The sequence below is a fragment of the Rana temporaria genome, chromosome 9 (genome assembly GCF_905171775.1).
Source record: "Rana temporaria chromosome 9, aRanTem1.1, whole genome shotgun sequence".
Taxonomy (NCBI): Eukaryota; Metazoa; Chordata; class Amphibia; order Anura; family Ranidae; genus Rana; species Rana temporaria.
Genome location: NC_053497.1, coordinates 149447653 through 149456752, shown reverse-complemented (window position 1 = coordinate 149456752; position 9100 = coordinate 149447653).

Here is a 9100-nt window from a genome sequence, read left to right as displayed (position 1 = left end):
TAAGCACATGATTAGAGTCCAAGGCACTGAATGGCTTAAAAAAAGGATGGGCTTGGGGCGCAGACCACTGCGCCCTAAGCCCACCCACTTGTGTGACAATAGGCCTCTGATCGCCGCCTTCCCATCCGTCTCCCAAGGGATACCAAGCCTTTCCCCGAGTACTTGTACTCTGGGAAAATGCTCCGATACTTTACCGATACCTGACTCTCCCTCCATGCTCCTGTGTCCCCCCTCCGTGCCGCTGCCGATCTGCTCTCCCCCTCCATGCCGATACCGTTCTGCTCTCCCCCTCCGTGCCGCTGCCATTCTGCTCTCCCCCTCCATGCCGCTGCTGTCCTCTATTCTGCTCTTCCCCCTCCATGCTCCTGTGTCCCCCCTCTGTGCCGCTGCCGTTCTGCTCTCCCCCTCCATGCCGCTACCATTCTGCTCTCCCCCTCTGTGCTGCTGCCGTTCTGCTCTCCCCCTCCGTGCCGCTGCTGTCCTCCATTCTGCTCTCCCCCCTCCATGCTCAGTGTCCCCCCTCCGTGCCGCTGCCCTTCTGCTCTCCCCCTCCATGCCGCTACCGTTCTGCTCTCCCTCTCCGTGCCGCTGCCGTTCTGCTCTCCCCCTCCGTGCCACTGCTGTCCTCAATTCTGCTCTCCCCCCTCCATGCTCCTGTGTCCCCCCTCCGTGCTGCTGCCGTTCTGCTCTCCCCCTCCATGCCGCTACCTTCCTGCTCTCCCCCTCCGTGCCGCTGCCGTTCTGCTCTCCCCCTCCGTGCTGCTGCTGTCCTCCATTCTGCTCTCCCCCCTCCATGCTCAGTGTCCCCCCTCCGTGCCGCTGCCATTCTGCTCTCCCCCTCCGTGCCGCTGCTGTCCTCTATTCTGCTCTCCCCCTCCATGTCCTTCTCCGCCCCCTCTGTCAGAATGGAGAGCGGTGGTAGGAGCCGCTAAACCTGGCTCCTACCTTTTCCAAATGAACAGAGTCAGTGATCACTGACTCTGTCCATTCATATGACTGAGCATCGTAAACTGTGTTTACGATGCTTCAGTTTATGAATGGATAGGAGCCTCTGTCTCCTGTCCATTCATTTCCAGTGCAGCTGAGAAAGGGACTGGGGAATCTGTGTCCTTAGTCCCTTTCTCTGTCTCAAAGGTGAGATATCAGGGGTCTGTTATGACTCCTGATATCTCACCAAAGCCCCCCAACAGGGCTAAGAAAAAAAAATGGCAATAAATAATAAAAATAATTAATTGTAAAAAATAATACATAAAACACACACTGACACATCCATCCCCCCCCCCCCCCAAGAAAGCATTGTAAAAAAACAACAAAAAATTGTGAAATATTTAAATTGTAAAATAAAATAAAATACTGACACATGACATCAAAAAAAAGTATCGATATTCGGTATCGGCGAGTACTTGAAAAAAAGTATCGGTACTTGTACTCGGTCTTAAAAAAGTGGTATCGGGACAACCCTAATTCTAACCTTTTAGATGTTTCTCAGGACAAGGAGACATGGTTAACTGTAAAGCCCGAATGTCAGCCGGTTCAGCAGGAACTGGTCAACTTTTGTTACACATGTATTGTTGTCTGTTTAACAGAAGTTGAGCAGGCATGCTAGAAAAACAGCATTCAATCAGCACTTGCAGCCAATGGCTGCAAGCATGTATCTGTGTATTCTGGTGGTGGTGAGTCCCCGCTGTCAGAATACAATAGAACAGCGCGAAAGATGCCAGCCCAGCATCAACATCGCTTATGTTGATGAGGGGATCTGTCAGTGTTTTTTCATTCACCCAACTGGTTGAACACAAAAAAAAACTGTACAAGATACCATAGGCATGTGCAGGGGGTGTGCCGGATGTGCCTGGGCACACCCTAATCAATTAGCATTATCACTCTGTGTGCTGGCGGGACATGTGAAATATCTCCCTCTGACCAGTTCTGCCATTAATGAAGTGATTCTGTACTTCTCTTTTACTGTACCGACTTTGCCATAAGAGTGTATGTATCTGGCATTTCTGTCATGTGAGCGCTGTGATTGGCTGTCACAGCGGTCACATGATCGGAAAGTTCCAGATCGCTACTTAACTTTTCATTACCCGCCGGTTAATGTGCCGGCAGTACGCTCTTCGAACAGCATTGTTTACATTTTGGTATGCCTATATGCGGCCTCTCGCCGCTAAGGCCCAACCGCTAAAAGGTATTTCCCAATGTCCTTTGCAGAGTGTATCTTGGAAGTGTTCAGCTATGAGTACTTCTGAGTTCAGAGCCGTCAAAGTCTTCCATCTTGGAGGAGGTAACTCGGATTCATGTACTTAACTTTGGGATGTACAATGTATGTTGTATTTACCCTGGTGGTGTTCCTGACCTGGTCTCCTTTCCTTCAGAATGGTGGCTTCATCTGGGAATTGCTATTATGGCTACATACTCCATTTCTTTACATAGGATTGCCACAATGATTAGGAAGGAGTTTTTGGTTACATTCACTTTCATTTTGAGATTGATACATTATACCACTTTTTCTCAACTCCAGTCCTCAAGTACCCCCAAGAGGTCATGTTTTCAGGATTTCCCTCAGATGAAACAGCTGTGGTAATTACTAAGGCAGCGAAAATGATCAAATCACCTGCGCAAAATAATGGAAAGCCTGAAAACATGACCTGTTGGGGGTACTTAAGGACTGGAGTTGAGAAACATTGCATTATACAATATATATATGTCGCACCCTGATGTTTAGGCAGGGTTGCTCTTAAATGTATCTGCCAAGTGATATTTGCCTTGGCCATTTGCTAGGAGCTTCATGTTTATTGCATACACACGATTGTGAAAAAAAAAAATGCTTGAGCAAAGCGCGGTGGCGTACAACGAGTACAATGGCACTATATAGGGGAAGTTCAATTGGGATGGCGCCACCCTTTGGGCTGCTTTTGCTGATTTTGTGTTAGTAAAAGTTTGGTGCGCTTTTCAGTCTTCATGCTTTTCAGTGTGTTACAGCGTGACGAATGTGCTATCTCCATTACAAATGCCAGTTTTACCAGAACGAGTGCTCCTGTCTCATAACTTGCTTCTGAGCATGCGCGTTTTTTTGACGTCGTTAAAGCCTACACACGACTGTTTTTCACAACGTGAAAAACGACAACGTGAAAAACGACGAGAAAATTAGAGCATGTTCTAAATTTTTAATGCCCATTTTTCACGTAGAGAAAAATGCTCTGGAGCCTACACACGATCGTTTTTTTTTTTTTTGAAAAATATTTTTATTGAAGAATTTCAAACACAATACACAGTACATTTAGACAATACAAGACATAGACAGCTCAACGTCTTACAATCCGTCATGAGATGCAGCTGATACATCAGAGAGACAGTAACCCTTGCCACTAGACATGATATCAAACTGAGGTTCGTACCAATCGACACATTCAAGGAAGGAGGTGGTGGGGGGGGGGGGGAAGGGGAATGTCACATCAAACGAGACCAAAAAGAATGCCTTAGCCAGCGGTCTCCGGCTCCTCCACCCAGACCCGCCATACCTTATCATACTTTTGCGGACATCCGCGATTAGCATATGTGTCTTTATATAAGGGAAGGCTGGTATTTACCAGGCGCCGCCACTGTACCAGGGATGGGGGTGAGGGTTTTTTCCAATGCATGGCCACATTTTTACGGGCATAAAAGAGCAGTACGCTCACTAGTGTGCGCTTGGCTGAGGTTTGGACAATGTTGTCCACGATGCCCAGAAGGCACACCTCCATAGTCAAGGGTAAGTGAGTCCCAGCAATTTTGTTGGTCAGTTCCAACACAGCCTCCCAATAATGCACCACCTCTGGGCATTTCCAGAAAATATGTGAAAAATCGCCTGGGGAGGCGCCACAACGCCAGCACTCCTGTGAGTGTGTGGGGTTCATTTTGTGCAACCTGTGGGGGGTGAAGTATGCCCTATGCACTATTTTGTATTGCACCAGTCTGTCGCGAACTGACACCAGCGTGGAGAAGGGAAGGTCCCAAATGTCATCCCAGTCGTCTGTATCTAATGTGGGAATGTCCGTTTGCTACCTGGCTCGCAGCCCGTCAAGGGGAGGGAGGGACACAAAGAGTAGGAAGTAGTATACATGCGAGGTGGGCTTCACGCCACAATCAAATCTAAGCGTCCTCTCCAACTCCGACTGGGCCACAATACAGGAGGACAAAGGAAACTGAGCCGAGAAAGCGTGCGCTAGTTGTAGGTACCTGAAACGGTAATGAGAGGGCAGATTAAATTCTGACGAAAGCTCGGTAAAGGTTTTCAGCGCGTTCTGCGAAATAATATGTGATATCAGTTTCACGCCGTACTTCGACCACGCAAGGGGATCCATCAGTCTGTAAAAATGGTCCAATGTAGGGTTTTTCCAGATTGGGGCGTTGGGTGAAATTTCAGTGGGCTTACATTTTTCAATGGCCAGGCCGGTTCGCCACGCCCGCAGGGTGGTGGTCATAGAGGGGGTCAGAGAGTATGGCGCGCGGGGGCCCCTGAAAAGCAAAAGCTGAAGGGCCTCCAACGAACCAACCACCGAGGCCTCAAGAGCAGTGGAGGTGTTTGTACCATCCGGCTTCAGCCACCAGGCCGCCGTTACCAGCTGGGCGGCGAGGTAGTACTTGTAGCAATCAGGAAATGCCATTCCACCCTGCGTTCGCGGCCTCATTAAGGTAGATAGTTTATACCTCGGCGAAGAGGTCCCCCAGATAAAGGAGGAGAAAAGTCTATTCAATTTAGCAAAAAAGGACTTAGGCACCCACTGCGGGGAATGACGGAAGAGGTAGAGAAGTCTGGGGACTATTTTCATTTTAAGAAGATTCACCCTCCCCCATACCGACAGAGGAAGATTGCCCCATGCTTTGAATTTGGACTGGGCGTCTACCAAAACAGGGGAGAGATTAAGGGGGATAAAGTCAGAGGCCGAGGTAGAAACCTGTACTCCCAAGTATTTAAACGTGTCTACCCAGCATAGGGGGTTGTCCTGAGGGGAGGTAGATCTGGCAGCCTGGTCTATTGGGAATAGGAGGGATTTGGACCAGTTTACCCTGAGTCCAGTGACCAGGGCGAACGTGTCCAGTATAGATAGAGCACCCTGCAGGGAGGGACCAGCATCGTTTAGGAAAAGCAACATATCGTCAGCGTATAAGGCCACTCTCTCCTCCAGCAGACCCATCCTGAGTCCCTTAATGTGACAGGATGTACGTAATGCCTCTGCTACTGGTTCGATGGCAAGGGCAAATAAGGCCGGGGAAAGAGGGCAGCCCTGCCTAGTGCCACGGGAAAGCTGAAAGGGGGCGGAAACACCACCGCCCAGGCGTACTGACGATGTGGGGGCCCTGTAGATTACCTGTAACCAAGTTATGAAGAGTAATGGAAAACCCATTCGGCGCAGAGTCTCCCACAGGAAAGGCCACTCGACCGTGTCAAAGGCCTTTTCCACATCTAACGAGGCCACAGTCCTTGTTCCGGTATTAATGTGTCGGGTATGGATGTTAGTGAAAAGCCTCCGGAGATTAACGTCCGTAGACCTTCTGGGCATGAACCCCGTCTGGTCAGAGTCTATTACCGTGGGCAACATGGGATATAACCGCAGGGCTAACAGCTTGGTAAGTACTTTAAAGTCAGTGTTCAGTAATGCAATAGGGCGGTAGGAGCCACAGGAGGTAGGATCTTTGGGAGGTTTGTATATCAGTGTCAAGTGGGCATGGTACATAGAAGCTGGGAGATTGCCAGCAGCCAAACACGTAGTGTATAGCTGAGCCAACAGGGGCGCCAGGAGGCTAGCATGAGCCCTATAGAAATCTAAGGGAAGCCCATCCGGTCCGGGCGCTTTGCCCGGTGGAAAGGACTGGATGGCATTCTGGACCTCGAGAGCTGTAAACGGCTGTACTAGGGCCTCCCTCTCCTGGTCGGAGAGCCAGCCCAGCGCCAAAGGATCTAATAGATCATTTAGCGTCTCAGGCCGGAAGTCCGCCGGCAGCCCAGAAGAGTAGAGCGTCCCATAAAAGTCCTTAAAGGTCTGCAGTATTTCTTGAGGGGAGGACACAGTCCCCCCTCCCGGGGTCCGGAGGAGAGATACAGTTGTAAGAGGTTGATCATGTTGAGCCATCATGGCCAGAAACCGTCCGTTTCTGTCACCCTGCTCAAAGGCCCTCTGCCTACCCTTGTGCATTTCCAGACGAGTGGCCTCGGCCACGTGGAGGTGTAAGTCACGCTGGGCCGCCATCATCAGCTCAAAGTGGTCCGATGAGGGGTCAGCATTGTATGTAGCAGTGCGGTCTGTAACCAGTTGTTCTAAGTCACCCAGCTGTGCCGAATGCTGTTTTTTGACACTGGCTATAGAGGAGATGTACTGCCCCCTTGTATATGCCTTAAAGGTGTCCCAAACTACGGCCGGGGGGGCCGTATCAGCATTGCGCTCCCAGAATTCAGTCAGTAGGGGGGGTACAGTAGCGGCCACGTCTGGATGATTTACCCATTGCACACCTAGTCTCCAAAGAGCGGCACATCGTGAGGCCGGAGAGCGGAGCACCACCAACAGCGGGCTATGATCCGACAGACCGCTGGGGAGATAGTCCGCCTCCAACACATCCGCTAAAAGTGCGGGGTTGGAGAAGGCCAGATCTATCCGGGACGCGGTCTTGTAAGAAGCAGAGTAGCAGGAATATGCACGCACATCCGGGTGCTTCCACCTCCAGACCTCCTCCAGGCCCACCGCCTGAGCCCAGGCCAGTAGGTCGGAGGATCGAGATTTCGGCGGGGTAGGTCTATCTAGTTCCTGGGACAGGGTGGCATTAAAGTCCCCCATTACCATAATCTTCCCCGGGCAGAAAGGCGCAATCTTATTCAAAACCTCATACAATAGGGCTGAAGAAAAGGGAGGGGGAATGTATATATTGACAACAATGTACCTCTGTGACCATAATGTAAAAACAAGTACCACATATTTACCCAGAGGGTCCGTACAGACTTCCTCAATTACACAGGGAAAGTTCTTATGGACAAGGATCGTCACCCCCCTAACATACGTGGAATATGTAGCATGTATCGCTCGCTGAACCCAGGGTTTTTTTAAGGTCAGGATCCTGCTGCCCATGAGGTGAGTCTCCTGGAGTAAGATCAGTTGTGCAGGGCGGGACTTCAAATACTGAAAAAGGGTGGCCCTTTTAAACTTGGAGTTGAGACCCCTGACATTCCAAGAAAGGATAGAGAATGAGTTAGGCGGGTGGTCAGCCATCAGGCCGAAGGGGTGGGGGGAGGGCGGCACACCAATATATGAGCATCTCGAGACACCCCAGGAGCAGCAGGTCCCCGAGTATACCACAAAACATGTCAACATAACCTGTGCAGGGCACCATCCTTACAGAGCAAAAGACATTGAGCATAGCATACACATTTAACACAAAAAACAACAAACTTCCCAGGCACCAGGTGCCTATCCGACTATGTCCCATCCCTCCAGCAACTGCCCGAGGGGTGGGAATAGTTTTTCCCCAAACAAGAACAGTCAAAAACATAGGGTGTAAATGAGCCCTCAAACTTGGGCCCTACACGGCATCCGCGAGGCTGCCCTCTCACGGCGGAGGCCTGCGGTCAATGTTCATGGACACAGTGCCCCAGTGGGATAGGGCACAAAAATAGGACAGAAAAGAAAAGAAAAAAAAGAAAAACTTAGAACAAAGAAATAAAATTCAGTATAGAGCACGAGTGCGGGGGGGGGGGGGTTTGACGGCTTCCGCACGTCACAGTTCCTGGATTTCTGAGTGATGCGCCTCCATGTCGGCGCGCCGAGCTACCAACTCTGTGTAGTAATATGGGCAGATTCCCTGCCTGGGCAGGGCATAGGGGCCAAGGCCCGGGGGGTAATGACACTCGGAGTGTAATGCCATGTTGACGGAGCAAAGTCAGCACATTAGAAGGAAAAAAGATAAACAAAAAAAATAAAAAAAATAAAATGTATGTACTGAGAAACAAGAGGGTTAGGGGGGACCGGATCTCAGTCCACAATGTAGAGAGAGAACTCTTGGGGGGCACAAAAGCAGCTATCTCCCCGTGGCGGCAGGGTCAGGGACCAAGGGCAACAACAGGCAGCAAAGAACGGGTGGTAGTGGCACAGTGGAAAGAGGAAGTACCACAGTACAGTTCATCAGGAGATCCAAGAGGCCATATTCTGTTGCTAAAAAACAAATAATGAGTCCCCACCACAGCGGGGGGGGGGAAAGGGGTGACCCAGGGAAAAAACAGAAAAACTAGTCGCCATACTTGCCACGAGGTATACTCCATCAGCGGGCCTCAAGCCACGACATAGCCGCCTCCGGGTCCGTGAAGAAGCGCGTGCGATCCCCATCTATCACCCGCAACTTGCTAGGGTACAACAGGCTGAATTTAAGGCCTTGGTCACGCAGACTTCTTCTCACCTCCGTGAAGGAGCGGCGCTGGCGTTGCACCTCGGGAGAGTAGTCCGGGAACAGCATGATCTTGGCTCCCTCATACATCAGATCCCTCTTTTCTCTGGCAGCCGCCAGGATCCGATCTCTGTCACGATAGTTCAGTAGGCGAAGCAGGAAAGGCCGCGGAGGGGCCCCTGGGACCAGAGGCTTAGGAGGAACCCTGTGTGCCCGCTCGACCACAAACGTAGGCGGCATGACTGGTAGGCCTAGCAGGGAGATGAGGAAGGTTTCAGTAAATTCCGCAGGCTTGGGCCCTTCCGCCCGCTCCGGGAGGCCCAGGATCCGGATGTTGTTTCTCCTGAGCCTATTCTCCGTGTCAATGGATTTCTCCTGTAGGGCTCTGACCTGTATCTGCAGGGCATGGAGATCTCTGGAGTCAACCCTTGTGGAGTCCTCAAGCTGAGAGATGCGGCCCTCCGCCTCGGCGAACCGGGCCCTAAATTTGTCCATGTCATGCCTAATGAGGCTGACATCCGCCACTAGATGGTCAATCTTCACCATCACGGAGTCCCGGCCCTCCTTGATTGCTGCCAGGAGTTCAGCATGAGAAGCGGCATGGGATGCCGATGGATTAGGCAGGGGTGGAAAATCGACGGACATCTCTAGGGCTGAGAGCCTCGTGGGCAAGATGGCCGTCCCGACCCGGGCT